The sequence below is a fragment of the Callorhinus ursinus genome, unplaced genomic scaffold, assembly GCF_003265705.2.
Source record: "Callorhinus ursinus isolate GAN/ISIS: 27379988/994484 unplaced genomic scaffold, GSC_fseal_2.0 scaffold21, whole genome shotgun sequence".
NCBI lineage: Eukaryota > Metazoa > Chordata > Mammalia > Carnivora > Otariidae > Callorhinus > Callorhinus ursinus.
In genome coordinates, this window is record NW_027397083.1 from 12,800,695 (window position 1) to 12,816,128 (window position 15,434).

Below are 15,434 nucleotides of genomic sequence, written 5' to 3' on the forward strand. Positions count from 1 at the left end.
AAATATATGCAATTCTAAAAGGCTGTTTTTCTTTCTTATATGGAAAGAGAAAACTTAAAGCTAAAGGTAAAAATAGGTTTTACATAGCCCCACCTCATATTCCAAAATGTGATTCGAAATAAGTTCTAAGAAGATCCGGCATATGTAAATTAGATGATCATATGATAGAGATAAGTCTATTGCTATCTACAGATACCAAGTGAACTATCATAGGATTCAAATCCCTGTGACTAGACAGTGGGGATGGTCAAACCTCAATGTATTAGGTATGAATAGGTATGGGATACTCCACTTTTGGGAGAGTGAATATGGAGCTACTGTAGCAGATATGGAAAAGACTAAGTATGCTTATAAGCCATTTATATAAGGATCTACAGCTACCAAGAGTATTCCTTTCTCACAGTGCAGATAACAAGCTCAAAAGGGTGAATGGAAACTTGCCTTGTCTCAAAAGTGGCAACTTTCTTCTCCCACATTCCACTGACCACAGTAAGCCACCTAGCCAAGAACCAATGTCCATGGGATGTACTAAACCATGAAAAGAGAAGGGAAAGAAGAAAGAATCATGGGCAAATAACTCACCCTATCACTGTTACAGGGAGACCAGCAGTTTTAGTGGAATGGGATAGGTAGAAGCCAAATTTGAATGTATTTTAGAAATAATGGGAGGAGAGGGAATTGGAGAGAGTGAGAAGAAAATAATTTTCAAAAACTTTTTTTCAAAGGATAGCAAAGAATAAGGGTAGGGGCAGAAAGGGGTGACAGTTTTATTTGAAGGAGTGTCTTACTGTTTTATATAGTGGAAAAGATATCAGCTGCTCCTATACTGATGGAAATGATCCTAAAAATAGTGAAAATTAATGATTCAGGAGAGATGATGTGGGAATTTCTTGTATGATATTCTTGACTAAGCAAGAAAGTAAAACTGCTGTCATGAAAGAGGATGGGTTAGCCATAGAAGAAAGGATGTGAATTTTAACTGTGACAACAGGAAGAACAAAATATGTTCTAATACAGGCAGTTGGTTCAATGTGGTGATGAAAACTTATGAAAGTTCTCTTCCAATTGCTTTAATTTCCTCAGTGAAATACAGCAAATATCATCAGCTGAGAACAAGGATGTCATACAAAATGTTGAAGATTTGAGCAGTCAAGAAAAGATACAAAATTTTCATCCTAGAGAATAGGTGAGTGAAAGAATAGAGAAATAAAATAGGATTATCAATGTCTGTTGATACTGAAAAATTATAAATAACCTAAGTATACATCCAGAAGCTATTGTTAGAATACAAAATATGAGGGATTTCACCTCCAATGGGTAAAGATGGGTAAGTCACTCCCATCTTTAAGATAAGAAATAACTGAACAAACTAAAATTCAAGAACCTTTCTTGGACTCATCAGACAATTAAATTCATAGGGCAAACTGCCACCCCAGTATCTGGAGAGACCAACAAATACAGACGATCACAACATTTTATAAACTTTAAGTGCTTTTAAACTTTAAACCAGACCTATAAATGGTAGTTTATGGTAATTTTGACAGATTGCTGGAGATTGAGTGTGCACTATATTGAGAGTATGAACTCTTAGGGACCTACAGAATTCCTACACATTCAGAAGTTTTACCTCCAGGGACCCCACAATTTCTCACAGAAAAGGCTAAAGAAAAAAATCCCTTGTGTTTATGACATAAGAAAGAGAAAAATAACCATTTTGAAATATGCCCAGAGCATTCATCAGAATGAAGGCCTCTCTGTAAGGGAAAAGATTTTACAAAATCCTTCTATGATCTGGGGAAGGGCAATTGTCCAACTCTAGTCCCCTCTAGCCTTCCTGCCTCACTTAAGGAGAGAAAAAGTTAAGAAACACTTCTGAAGGTCACAGCCCAGGGACACAATCCCACGAAAAGACTGAGGTTTAATCATAAGTTTATAGAACTCTTGCCCTCCTCCACACTTTACTACAACACCAACAGATCTCCAGCATAAAAGTGGATTACAGCTGAATGAGCTACAATGCACAGATTCTACTTCAGAAGGAGCAATTAGGGAAACCCAAACACAACACGTGAAATACAACAATGACTCTAGAGGAAACAGAATCCTGTGGCACCTACAGCTGGAGCAAACGTTAAATACAGTCCAACTCCCATACATATTAACATAAAACTTCACACTGAAGGCCTATTTACCTCTCCCCTAATGCATCATGTCCAGCTTTCAACAAAAATAATTAAAAGGCATGCTGAAAGACAAAAACAGACAAACAAAAAAGCACAGTCTGAGGAAACAAAGTATGCATCAGAAATGGTCTCAGATATGATACAGATTTTGGAATCATCAGATAGAGAATTTTAAATCACAGTGATTCATATGTTAAGGGCTCTAGTGGAAAAAGTGGACAACGTGCAACACAGATAGGTAAAATATACAAAGAGATGGAAAATCTAAGAAAGAATCAAAAGAAACACTCAAAATCAAAAACACTGCAACATAATAAAGAATGACCTTAATGGGTTCATCAGTAGACTATATGTAGCCAAAGAAATAGCCAGTGAGCTTGAAGGTATGTTAATAGAAGCTTCCCAAACTGAGATGCTAAGACAAAAAAATGAATGAAACAAAATAGTATGCCAAAGAGCCATAAAGAAAATTTTAAATGGAATAACATATTATTTGGACTACCAGAAGGGGAAAAATTGATCTAATAGATAACTGTTTTTATCAAATAAATAACAATAATAATGGTGATTATAGAATACGGGTAAGTTAAATGAATGGCATGTATCTGTACTGTGTTTCCTTTTGATGGTCGAATAATATTCCATTATATGTATATACCACAATCTGTCTATCCATTCATTAATTGTTGGGCATTTGAGTTGTTTCTGTCTTTTGTCTATGGTGAATAATGCTGCTATGAATATGCATGTACATGTATTTGTTTAAGCACCTGTTTTCAATCTTTGGAGTACATAACTATGTCATGAGGAAAAAATTTTAAATGCTCTGTTATACTTGTACTATGCTTAAAGCAGGGTAGTGTTATTTAAAGTGAACTTAAGTGGGACGCCTGGGTGGCTCAGTCAGTCAAGCGGCTGCCTTCGGCCCAGGTCATGATCCCAGAGTCCTGGGATCGAGTCCCACATCAGGCTCCTTGCTCAGCAGGGAGCCTACTTCTCCCTCTCTCTCTCTCTGCTTGTGCTCTCTCTGTCAAATAAATAAAATCTTTTAAAAATAAATAAATAAATAAAGTGATCTTAAGTTAATTGTGAATGTATGTTGCAGATCTACTGAAAATACTAAAACAAATTTTTTAAGAAGTGTAATTGTCATGATGGGGAAGGAAAGAAAATGGAATCCTATAAAATGCTCAGACCAAACTAGACATAACAGAGAAAGAACAAATGATTATAAAAACAAAAAGAAGGGGGCAGGGAGGAAGAAAAAAAGAAGCAAAGAACACATGTAAAACATAGAAAACAATTACAGACAAGGTACATGTTAATGCAACTCTATCAACAATCATTTTGAATGTGAATGGTCTAAATACAGCTATTAAAAGACAGGGATTGTTAGAATGGGTTAAAAAAGGAAAAAGACTCAATTTTATGTTGTCTTTAAATATACAGTCACAGATTAATAGTAAAGGGATGAGTTGAGAGTTACTCAGAATGTTAAACACAGAATCATGGTATGACCTAGCAATTCTACTCTGTCTTGATTCATTAGGGTCGCTATAACAGAATACCATAAACTGGGTGGCTTATAAACAGAAATTTATCTCACACATTTCTGGAGGCTAGGAAGTCCTAGATCAAGGTACCAGCAGATTTAGTGTCTGGTGAGGGCCCACTTCCTGGGTTTATAGATGGCCATCTTTTTGCTGTGTCTTCACATGGTACATGCAAACAAAGAAGGTCTCTGGGGCCTCTTTTATAAGGGCACAAATCCCATTCATGAGAGCTCTGCCCTCACAACCTAATTATCTCCCAAGGGTCTCACTTCCAAATACCATCACATTAGAGATTGGATTTCAACATATGAGTTTTGGGAGGATACAAACATTCACTCTATAGCACATTCCTGAGTATATACCCCAAAGAGTTGAAAACAGGTAGTCAAACAAGTACATGTACATCCATGCTCACAGCAGCACTATTCACAATAGCCAAAAGGTAGAAACAACCCAAATGTTCATGGATGAATACATAAACTATACACACAATGGAATATTGTTCAGCCACAGGAAGGAATGAAGTATTGATATATGTATGCCACAGTGTGGAAGAACCTCAAAAACTTTATGCAATGTGAAAGAAGACAAGAGAAAATGTCATAGATTGTATAATTCCATTCATCCAGAATAGGTAAATAGGTAAATCTACAAAGAGAGAAAACAGATTAGACATTGCCAGGGGATAGGGAGAAGGAATAGTGGTGGAATAACTGCTTAATAGATTTGGTGTTTCCTTTGAGGTGATGACATTTTGGAACTAGCTTGCACAACACTGCAGATGTACTAAATGCCATTGAACTGATCACTTTAAAATGGGTAAGTGTTTGTTATATAAATGTCACCTAAACTTTTAAAAAGACACATTGAGAAAAAGAAGAGATGGGGAAAGGTGTACCTTGCTAACACTAATCAAAAGAAAGTATGCATGGCTATGTTAATTGCAAAGTAGACAACAGACAAAAAAAAATTTCAGGGTTAAAGAGGGGCACTACATAATAATAAAGCTGCCTGTTCTCCCAGAAGACTTTAACACATATGCCCCTAACAACAGAGCATCAAAATACATGAGGCAAAAACTAACAGAACTATGAGGAGAAATAGACAAATCCATTATTATAGTTTGACACTTCAACACCACTATTTTTTATTTTTTTAAAGATTTTATTTATTTATTTGACAGAGAGAGAGACAGCGAGAGAGGGAACACAAGTAGGGGGAGTGGGAGAGGGAGAAGCAGGCTTCCCACTGAGCATGGAGCCCGATGAAGGGCTCGATCCCAGGACCCTGGGATCATGACCTGAGCTGAAGGCAGCCGCTTAACCAACTGAGCCACCCAGGTGCCCCAACACCACTAGTTTTTAAATTAATATATCCAGCAAACAGAAAATAAGTAAAGAGATTATTGAACTGAATATTTGATCTAATTGACAGTTATAAAATATTTCATATTTGGTAATATAAACAAAAATTTTATAATATGAATATAATAGTGGAAGGAAGGAAGGAGGAAGGGATCATTTCAAGGCTCATAACGCCATTTCTGGCATTTTGGGAGGAACACTTAAAGTGTCAAATATACCATGATGTGGAAGAGAACTAATAATACCTTATAGAGAGAACTCTTTCTTTCCCTGTCTTGTTCCCAGAAGGAAACTGTTAATATAACACTTCCAGGCTTCCTTTCCATTCCTTGTTCTCCCCATCAGAGAGTGACTTACTGGTTTCTAAGCTTAGGGAAAATGAGCAGAGACCTTTTACAGTCTTAGCATCTCCTCCTTCCCCATTTGGTGAGTACTGCTCCTTGGATTTAAGGTTATGGAGCTGCTCTTTCCATGCCCGGTTTGGTAGATCTAATTATTTAACAAAAGTATTAGGAAACTCACTTGACCACAAGTCAATGTCACGATGCCTGATTCAGTTCTACTGACAATATAACTTACATTTCAAGGTCCTTCAATCTGATAACTGTGTAGGTATCGATAGGTTCAGAACTCATATAGCAGAGTGGTTTGATTTATTGGCCCCTCAACACCTCCAACAGCTATCCAATAGCACTGCAAGGAGAATAAAATCAGATGACATTTATAAAACACCCAGCAAAGATTTGAACTGAAAGTTGAGAGAATGATGTGTTGAAGTGAATTCTGTAGCTAATAAATGAGCCTAGCCTATTGGTCTGGCAATGATATCTCAGTTAGTATATTTTTAGCTACTTGGAGTCATCTTTTCAGAATGCTAAAAATGGACTCTTTCAACAAATGTTAAGTCTTAGATAGAGACTTCCTAAACCTGAAGTAAATACCAAGAAAAAATAGTTTTGTTTTGTTTTACTTACTGGTGTAAGGGAGGGTAAAAAACATCTCCATGCTGAGGTGCCTGGTTGGCTCCGTTGGTAGAATATGTGACTCTTGATCACGGAGTTCTGAATTCAAGCCCCATGTTGGGTGTGGAGCCTAGTTTAAAAAAAAATAAAATATAAAAATGTAGACAAAACATATTTTTTAAAAATGTCCCCATGCTATTATTTCTGTCATTTTCTAAACCATGGTCTCCTCTAAACTGGTACTTTTTGAACAAGGTAACTTTTGTGTAAAAAAAAAAAAATAGCTTATAGAAAAAAACCTTACTGTGTTCAAAGGCCTAAGAGAGAAATGTACATTTGAGGATTAAGACAGTGTCCCCTACAGAAACTGTTCACAATAATAAATGAAAGATATCATTTTAAGAGTTCAATGTTGGTAGTATTCCTCAAAAGACCACCAGAGAAACCTGCTCAGCAAGCAAAGTTCGTCAGACTTACTGTAAGAGAAAACACTGGACAGTCTTAAAAATGAGTCAAAATGAAGAAATTAGGAAACGGTATATAGATGGTTTTAGGTCATGGGCCAGATGATTTTAGATGAGCTATTCAAGGAGGAAAACTTTGGGATTAAGTACAGCTGATGACATAGTAGCTTTGGTTGGAAGAGCACATCCAGGTGAATTTCTTTCTTTCTTTTTTTTTTTTTAAGATTTTATGTATTTATTTGACAGAGAGAGACAGAGCGAGAAAGGGAACACAAGCAGGGGGAGTGGGAGAAGCAGGCTCTCAGTGGAGCAGGGAGCCCGATGCGGGGCTCGATCCCAGGACCCTGAGATCATGACCTGAGCCGAAGGCAGACGCTCAACAACTGAGCCACCCCCAATGAGTCAATAATTCTACTTCATTAAAATTCTTATCTTTCAGGGGCAAGTATTTCCTGCAGGAAGCAACTAAGTTTTTGTTGTTTTTATTTTTTTTTCCTGCCTGGTCCCAATGTTGTTTCACATAGGGAAGAAAAAGTGTCTGGACTCACTGTGATTTAATACAAAGCTTAATACAGGACACTTTATTGCTCTTCTCTGCAGACAGGATAGGTGGGCAGATGAGGTAGAAAGAAACCAAAGACAAAATTTTAAAGCAAGCTAGGGCGCCTGGGTGGCTCAGTTGGTTAAGCAACTGCCTTCGGCTCAGCTCATGATCCTGGAGTCCCGGGATCGAGACCCACATTGGGCTCCCTGCTCAGCAGGGGGTCCGCTTCTCCCTCCGACCCTCTTCCCTCTCGTGCTCTCTATCTCTCATTCTCTCTCTCTCAAATAAATAAATAAAATCTTTGAAAAAAAATTTTTTGAAGCAAACTAGACTTTCCCAAATGGGCCAACTTCATGGATAATCACTACCCACCCCAATGTTCCCCAAGAGGGGCATCAAGCTCTTTGCTCATCCACTGAAAGGCTTGCGGTAGGCTGAGTATTGATCCCCAAAGTTATCTAGATCCTATTCCCTGCAAATGTCACCTTATATGTGAAAAGAGGTTTCATAGATGTGATTAAGTTAGGAATCTTGAGATGGAGAGATCATCCTCTATTATTTGGATGGGCTCTACTTGTAATCAGAAATGTCCTTATAAGGGGCCACCTGGGTGGCTCAGTGCGTTAAGCATCTGCCTTCAGCTCGGGTCATGATCCCAGGGTCTTAGGGTCAAGTCCCGCATCTGGCTCCTTGCTCGTGGGGAGCCTGCTTCTCCCTCTTCCTCTGTCACTCCCCCTGCTTGTACTTTCTCTCTCTCTCTCTCTCAGAAATAAATAAATAAAATCTTAAGAAAAAAAAAAGAGGTAGGCATTGGGAGATTGACTATAGAGAGAGAAGGCGATGTCATGACTGAAGCGAAGTGTTATTCTGATGGCTTTGAAGATAGAGGCAAGACCCATGAGCCAAGGAATGCAGCTCTAGAAGCTGGAAAAGTCAAGAAAATGGATTATCCCCTAGAATCTCTGAAGGGAGCACAGACCTGCAGACCTTTATTTTGGCCCAATGAAACTGATTTTGAACTCTGACTTCCAGAAATTTAGAAGAATAAATATTTGTTACTTTAGGAGAGCAAACATTTGTTACTTTAAAGTCCCAAGTTTGTGGTAATCTCTCATGGCAGCAATAGGAAACTAACACAGAGCCCACTGCTGATAACAGGTGAGCTACAAATAGACTCCACTTAACCAATTCAAGTCAATCACCAGCTCTTTTCTCTACCAGCCCACCTTACCTCCTACCTCTTTCTATGTTCTTGGTTCAAAAAAACTTCAGAAGAGAAATATGAAAAAATACTTCTGGTAATCCAGCAAGCTTAAAGGTTTTTTAAACCAAATAGTTTGTTAAAACAAAAGAACTCAGTCAATTGACTGGACTTTCTCAAACATACTTTTTCTAACTCTTATCAATAGGAATAGCCAGAGCTAATGCCAGAAAATCCCTGGCCCGTTACCTCCAGGAAAATGCAAACTAACTAATCCTATAAGGCTAATTCCCTCTGGCTAGTTTTTTTTCTTTTCTTTTCTTTTAATTGAAGTATAGTTGACATACAATGTTACATTAGTTTCAGGTGTACAACATAGTGATTCGACAGTTCTATATGTTATGCTATGCTCATCACAAGTGTAGCTGCCATCTGTCACCATACAATTGACTATATTCCCTATGCAGTACCTTTTGTCCCCATGACTTACTCATTCCATAACTGGAAGCCTGTACCTCCCATGCCTCTTCACCCATTTGCCCTTCACTTCCCCAGCAACCACCAGTTCTCTGTATTTGTGGGTCGGTTTCTGCTAGTCCCTCTGGCTAATTTTAAACTTCAGTACCTGAATAAGACATCTGCTTATACGGTAAACATCATGCAGGGGCAAGTATTTCCTGCAGGAAGCAACTAAGTTTTTTTTTTTTTTTTGCCTGGTGCCAATGTTGTTTCACATAGGGAAGAAAAAGTGTCTGGACTCACTGTGGTTTAATACATAGCTTAACACAGGACATTTTCTTGCTCTTCTCTAAGGACAAACAAAATATAAGATATTTTCAGAACTTATCCCCTATTATGTCCTATTTCTGTTGTGTTTTTATTGTCCTGGAAGTAACCCCTTTCCTCCTAGAGATACATTTCAAAAACCATGAAAAATTTAAAAACAAACATCCCTCCCTTGTGTGAAAAAAGTTGAGATACTCCTCTTTTACCTACTTTTGAAAATCAATCCACTTTAATTTATAATAAAATAATTTTTATGCCACATTTATGATGCCAACACCAAATCTGGTGATGTGTTGGAAATCTAGCTCTCTGGGAAAAAGGAGGAGGAAGAAAACCTCTGATTTACAGCAATTTCCAATTTCTATGGCAATGTAAATACTCTTCCCATGGCTAATTTCAAGTTATTAATAGTTTAACACCCAGCTCATGCAATTCCTGAATATTTATCAGTCAGCCCTTACGGGCCAGCCAGTTCTAGCACACTGCTGCAAAATGTTAAACTATACGTAATTATTAATGGTGCCAAGACTGGTCTGTTTCAGTTGCTTTTGGGATATCAGAAGACAAAGAATAAAAATGAGAAAAAAATTAGTGAACTATGAAATGTATCCTTATTTTATTCTTGGTTAGGAGTTTTCCAATACAAAGATAGGAGAGGGCAGAGACAAGATATCAGATTAAGTCCCTGAATAAAACTTGAGAAAGAACAACTTTAATTATCCTAATTAGACTAATCTCTGTCTATGATCCAAGAACCTAATGCATCACCTATCCTAATGAGAAATTAAAGAACTAGAAGAGAGAATGAAACATAAATAATTGAGAAGAGCTGATGAAGTTGAATGCTAATTCATCACAGAGGGAAGAAAGAGTCCTCTTAGGGTGTATGAGAAGGAACTCGGATGGCACAAACCAGTGTTTCATCTACTTCACTTTTTTTTTTATTTTTTTATTGTTATGTTAATCACCATACATTACATCATCTACTTCACTTTTTGTACTAAGAGTTTCTAATTCTCTCTGAAGTTATTACAAGAAATCTATAGCTGCCTTGGACAGAATCAAATCCCTGTCCTCCAAGGATGGCAATTAAGAGAAAATCTTCAGACTGCAAGGGGCAGCTAAATATTATAATATTTACTCTTGTCTAGGGAGAAGATTGTTGTCTCTAGCATTCATTTTTCTATGCATGAACTGATATCATAGCATAGTTGGACAAGCTTTTGCATTTAAACCAGACTTTGTGATTCAGGCTAAAGGAGGCAATTCTGGAAAGGCAAATATACTTAGCTCATCTGACAACAAGATGGTAGACACTTCTCCCAGGAATCCGCTTAGCTCAGCTCACTGTCATGAGGTCCAGCTCACAACCACCACCACTTGGTAGAGACCATCTTTCCATTACCACCAGAGGTTATTCTTGAACATGTCATAAATCCTTAGAATCCAAGTCCAAGAAAGGATTGCTCTCTGAAAAGAAAGTACTCCTTCTCGCCCCTGTTTGAGACTTAGCTTCCAAATCCTTATTTCCTATCTTAGGACTTGCCTCTTCATGAGATGATGAACATGAGAAATATTTCCTTATTTCTGGCTAGACTTCCCCTTATCCAACATGGTATGGCTCAGACATGGTTTCTACCAGAACAACTACATCAGAAACCTGCAGGATATCATTTTACTGTGTGTTCAGCGAGTGTATCAATGATTTTGAGATCCTCTTTGTTTCTTACTTCTTTTTGGAGATCCTACCCTAGTTCTGGATCATCTCCAAATGTTTTAAAACACACTGTTTAGTGAGTTCTCTAAGAACATACCTTAAGTTGGGAAAAACAGAATGCCATTTGGGAAAAACAGAATACCTTGACCACATTACTATGGGAATTGGGAATGTGCCAGTTGCACTTATGCCTTTAGTTTAATTTAGAAAATAGAAACTCTAATAGTAGTATTGAAAGCCAGAAACAGAGTGGGCAGAGGGCTCCTGTAAAGATTCACAGAAGGCTCTTCATTCTGAACTTAGTTTCAAAGAGAAGATGATTTGTAATTTGGCTTAGGGTAGGGGAAGGGGATTATACATTCAGTTTGGGTTTAAAAAATTACAAGCTCTTTAGGAATGTTCTTCTCCTAAAATAATACTAAGTAAGTGAGTTTGATTCTTTTTTTCTCTGATTCCTTATAAAAAATAAAATATCAATTCTGACTTCAACTGAAGGAACAACATTGGAATCATACTATGGAGAAATTTATAGAAAGACCATAAGAAAAAATTAAATCTCTTCAAAGCTAAGGGAAAAAGTAATGCCAGGGCCAAGGATGATAACTAATATACAAGTTCAGGAACTCCAATAGCAAATTAAGGGGTAAAACATGACTATCCCAATATAGACACCACTTCTTCGGTTTGCCTTGTAGGACAGACTGGATAAATAACTCACCTTCTCAATATGAAACTGCTTGGCATCTCAAGAGCCACAGCCAAAAGTAATATTTGTATGTAATATAAAAGTCCTCACTGCCTACCATATAAAAGCTACAACAGCACTTGGCTTTACCAACTGCCAATTTGCTTGGAAATCTACTCCTCTGCTGTTGCAAAAGAAGCTCTGTTCATTCTCTATCTGTATCTGGGCTATCTTCTTGAAGTCAGTCAGATTAAGATAAGGACACAATCCAAAACAGAACACGCTACTTTTAAATGTTGCTGCAATATGGTGGCATGCAATACTCCATAAGCTCCTAGTGAGCGCATTCCCAAGGAACTTTGTTGGAAGATCTAGATGGTCTCTCACTATTATTTAAAACCAACATCCACTTTTCTGCAGATACCTAAAACCTGTCTTTTTATCATTAAAACCTCCTTCAGACATTAAATGCATTAATCTATGTACTACATCTAGTGTTATACTGTTCCCATTCTAAGCGTTGATTAAATGTCAGCACCTCTTAATCAAATGTTGGGAGCCGACACTGGATGTCTTGGGATAAAGGATGTGCAGAGGAAGGAATCCTAAACTTTTCAAATAAAGTTCATTTTACTCTGTTCCTACAGGGAAGTTGCAAGGGAAAATATCTTGGCAGAATTGAGCAGTGACACACTTGCATTTCCTAATGGCAGTTCTAGAACATTAGGTATGTAGTCTCATCCTCATTAGTAACCTCGTATAATCTTTCATCTGCCTAAGAAACCCATATTAGCATGATGGCTAAATAATGTAACAGTAAATCCTTTTGGCCAGTGAAACTCATTCTCACTGTTTTCAAATACTCATTTCACACTCTATAGTTGAAAACCAAAAGTAAGGTTTGGTTTGAATGTTTTTTAACAGAAAGTTCTGTTGAGTGTGTGTGCATGTATTTTAGATGAATATACAAAGAGAGATAATTAGATATAAGATAGATAGATGATAGATGGATAGATAGATAGATAAGCAATTATTTATCAGAGCAACCTCACAAGGTTATTTGGTTTACAATCATGCCTTTGAATAGGTTAGATATTCAGATATTATTATCACCTGTTTTTATAGTGAAACAGCTAAAATTTAGATTTTAACTGCCCAAGGTAAAAATGAGAGTAGAAAGTAGTAGAATAGCAATAGAAACCCAGATCGTCGTCTTCTTAATACAATTTGTTTTCATTATTAACATATTTCATTTGTTGTATTTTAAAACATTTTTAATCTTAAATATTTTATATGTACAGAAAAGTTGCCAGAAGAATAGAAACCTCCCATATACCCTTTATTCCCAGCCTCTCCAATGCTAGCATCTTGCATAGCCATCATACAATGATCAAAACCAAGAAATTAATATTAGAACAATACTATGAAGTAAATTACATATATCACCAGCTTTCTACTAATGTCTTTTTCTGCTCCAGGATCCAACCCAAGATTCTACATTGCATTTGGTTTTCATGTTTCCTGGGTCTTTCCAATCTAAATGAAAAAGCCAGAACTACTTAGTAAAGGAAATAAGATCTTTTGAAAGGAATAATTATCCAACACAGAGCCCCAAAATGAGCTAAGTATTAATTAGTGACAATATTGTAGAGCTTTCATATTCATTTTCATTTTACTTCATAATGGCCATTACAGCTTTTCTCTTTCTGTATTCTAAAAGTAGAAATATCTGAAATTTATGTATGCCTTTCCTTCCATAATTTTCCCATTTTTACAACTGCAAATGTACCATTCAGTAGTTCTGTCTTTATGTCAAAAAAAAAAAAAAGCATCAGAATGGGCAAAATGGTAAAGAAGGAAAGGGTGATCAATTTGCTATCTGTGTAACACAGGGAAATTCCTTAAGCTGTCTGGATTTCCATTTCTTTGTAAAACTGAAAGCAATAATGCCTTCTTCTTGGGGTTATTGCAAAAACTGAATGTAAAGCTCCAAGCCCAGCATTTGGAATATGATCATGTCCCTCAGTGGGACATTTGGCAATGTCCGGAAACACTTTTGGCCAAGTTGTGAGGATATGCTACCATCACCTAGTGGATAATGAGAAGAGATGATGGTAGGCATCTTACAATGCACAGGTCAGTCACCCAGAACAAAGAATCATCTGGCCCCAAATTTCAATAGTGCTAAGGTTGAAAAACTGTGTTTTACATGATGGCATTGGTTATTCTGCATCCTGCCCTGGGAGGACATGGTTAAAGCAAAATCAATGGAGAAGCAAAAAATATTTCACAAATCCAACCCTTTCAAACATCAACTAACCAAAGGTTTATCTTTACACTTAAAAGTGAAGTAAAGAATGGAAACCCAAACTAAAACTTGGACACTCTGGAAACAAAGATCTTAATCAATCTTCCTCTACTTTATTGTCTTCCTCTCCTGGTTTGTCTGATCTTAGACCATTACCAAAAGAGGGAGTGTAAAACTATGCATGCCAACCTTTCCTTAAATTAAGGGCAGGGAAAGTAAAAGGTTTGTTTATGATCTCAATGAACTGTGTCAGAGAGCTGAGGGTAGAGGTTGGCCAAAACTTTTTACTTTCATCATACATTTCATTTAAGAAATCTCAATACTATTATTATTTTTCTCAGCTACCTTTCTTTCTCCAGGAACATACCATGTTTGAAGCTCAATTAAGTTTTCTGCTTGTTAGAAAGTCACATCCTTTTCAACTCTCTGGAAAAGAAATGAACAGGAGATATCGGTAATCAGAAAGAAAAGGCAGTTTCCTTGGATTTAACAAAAGTTAAAGATGAAATATTTTCTATTATTATTTTTGAGTATAAAAGAACATCATAGGATATGTGATCATAAAAAAAGGCTATTTACCTTAGTCTTACTGCAGAATCATGCGGCAGCCCAAACACCCCAGTGAATATTAAGCCTGAGAAGCTGGGTTGTAACCAGGATGCTAGGTACCTTAAAATAACTTAAATATTTAAGGTATAAGGAGAGGGGCTTGAATATAAGTCACAGCCTTTGATATTAACACTAACAACAACTGTAACAGCAACTAATAAAAATAATAACAATACTAAGAAATTCTGAGATTTCAATTATACATGAGGCACTAGACTCATTAGGCTCATGACCCCATTTCATTCAAATAGTAAACTGACTTGGTTACTTAGGAACTATCATTTATCTGCAATTTAACAATGAGGAAACTGAGGCACACTGTCACAGAACTAATAAGTGGTGGATTCAGGACTTGAAACCATACGTACTAGTGAGCACACCATACTGTATGCTTATGTTTAAAGCTTGTGTGCAATCAAACCACATTTATCTTTATTTTATTAGTCTGAACAAAGAAGGAAAAGGTTTGAGTTAAGATGATCTGTGCTTACCAAACCTCATATAGAGTGCAAGGTAATTTGCTCGCTCTTTTGACAAACATTTTTGGAGTTTTTAGTATGTGCAAGGTGCTCTCCTGGAAACTGTTAGAGGTACAAAGATAAGTCAAATAACAGATTAAAGTCTCAAGGAACTTACACTATGAGATATTGAAAAGAGAGAGAGAGTGAGATGTTTCCAGGCAGCTGAAGGAAGGGATGCTCCCTCCTTTTGAGCCATATCCAGGCTGTGCATGGATCATAATAAGCAATGAATGAATGAGCACATGCATAAATGAATGTGAATGATCAAATGTAGCACATGAACTGGGCCTCAACACATAACTAGAATTCACATGCAAAAAAAAGAGATGAAAACATTCAGAGCTAATGAAGAGAATTGATAGTATAAAAAATACTTAGTTTAATTATTGTGTATAAATGAAACAATTTTCCTTCATACAAAGACAACAGACATGCTTCTGTAGAAAATTCAAACATAGAGAAAGATACACAGAAGAAATATAAAAAGCTAGGGGGCCATCTGTAAGTAGTAAGTGGACCAGTAAATCTGAGCTAATC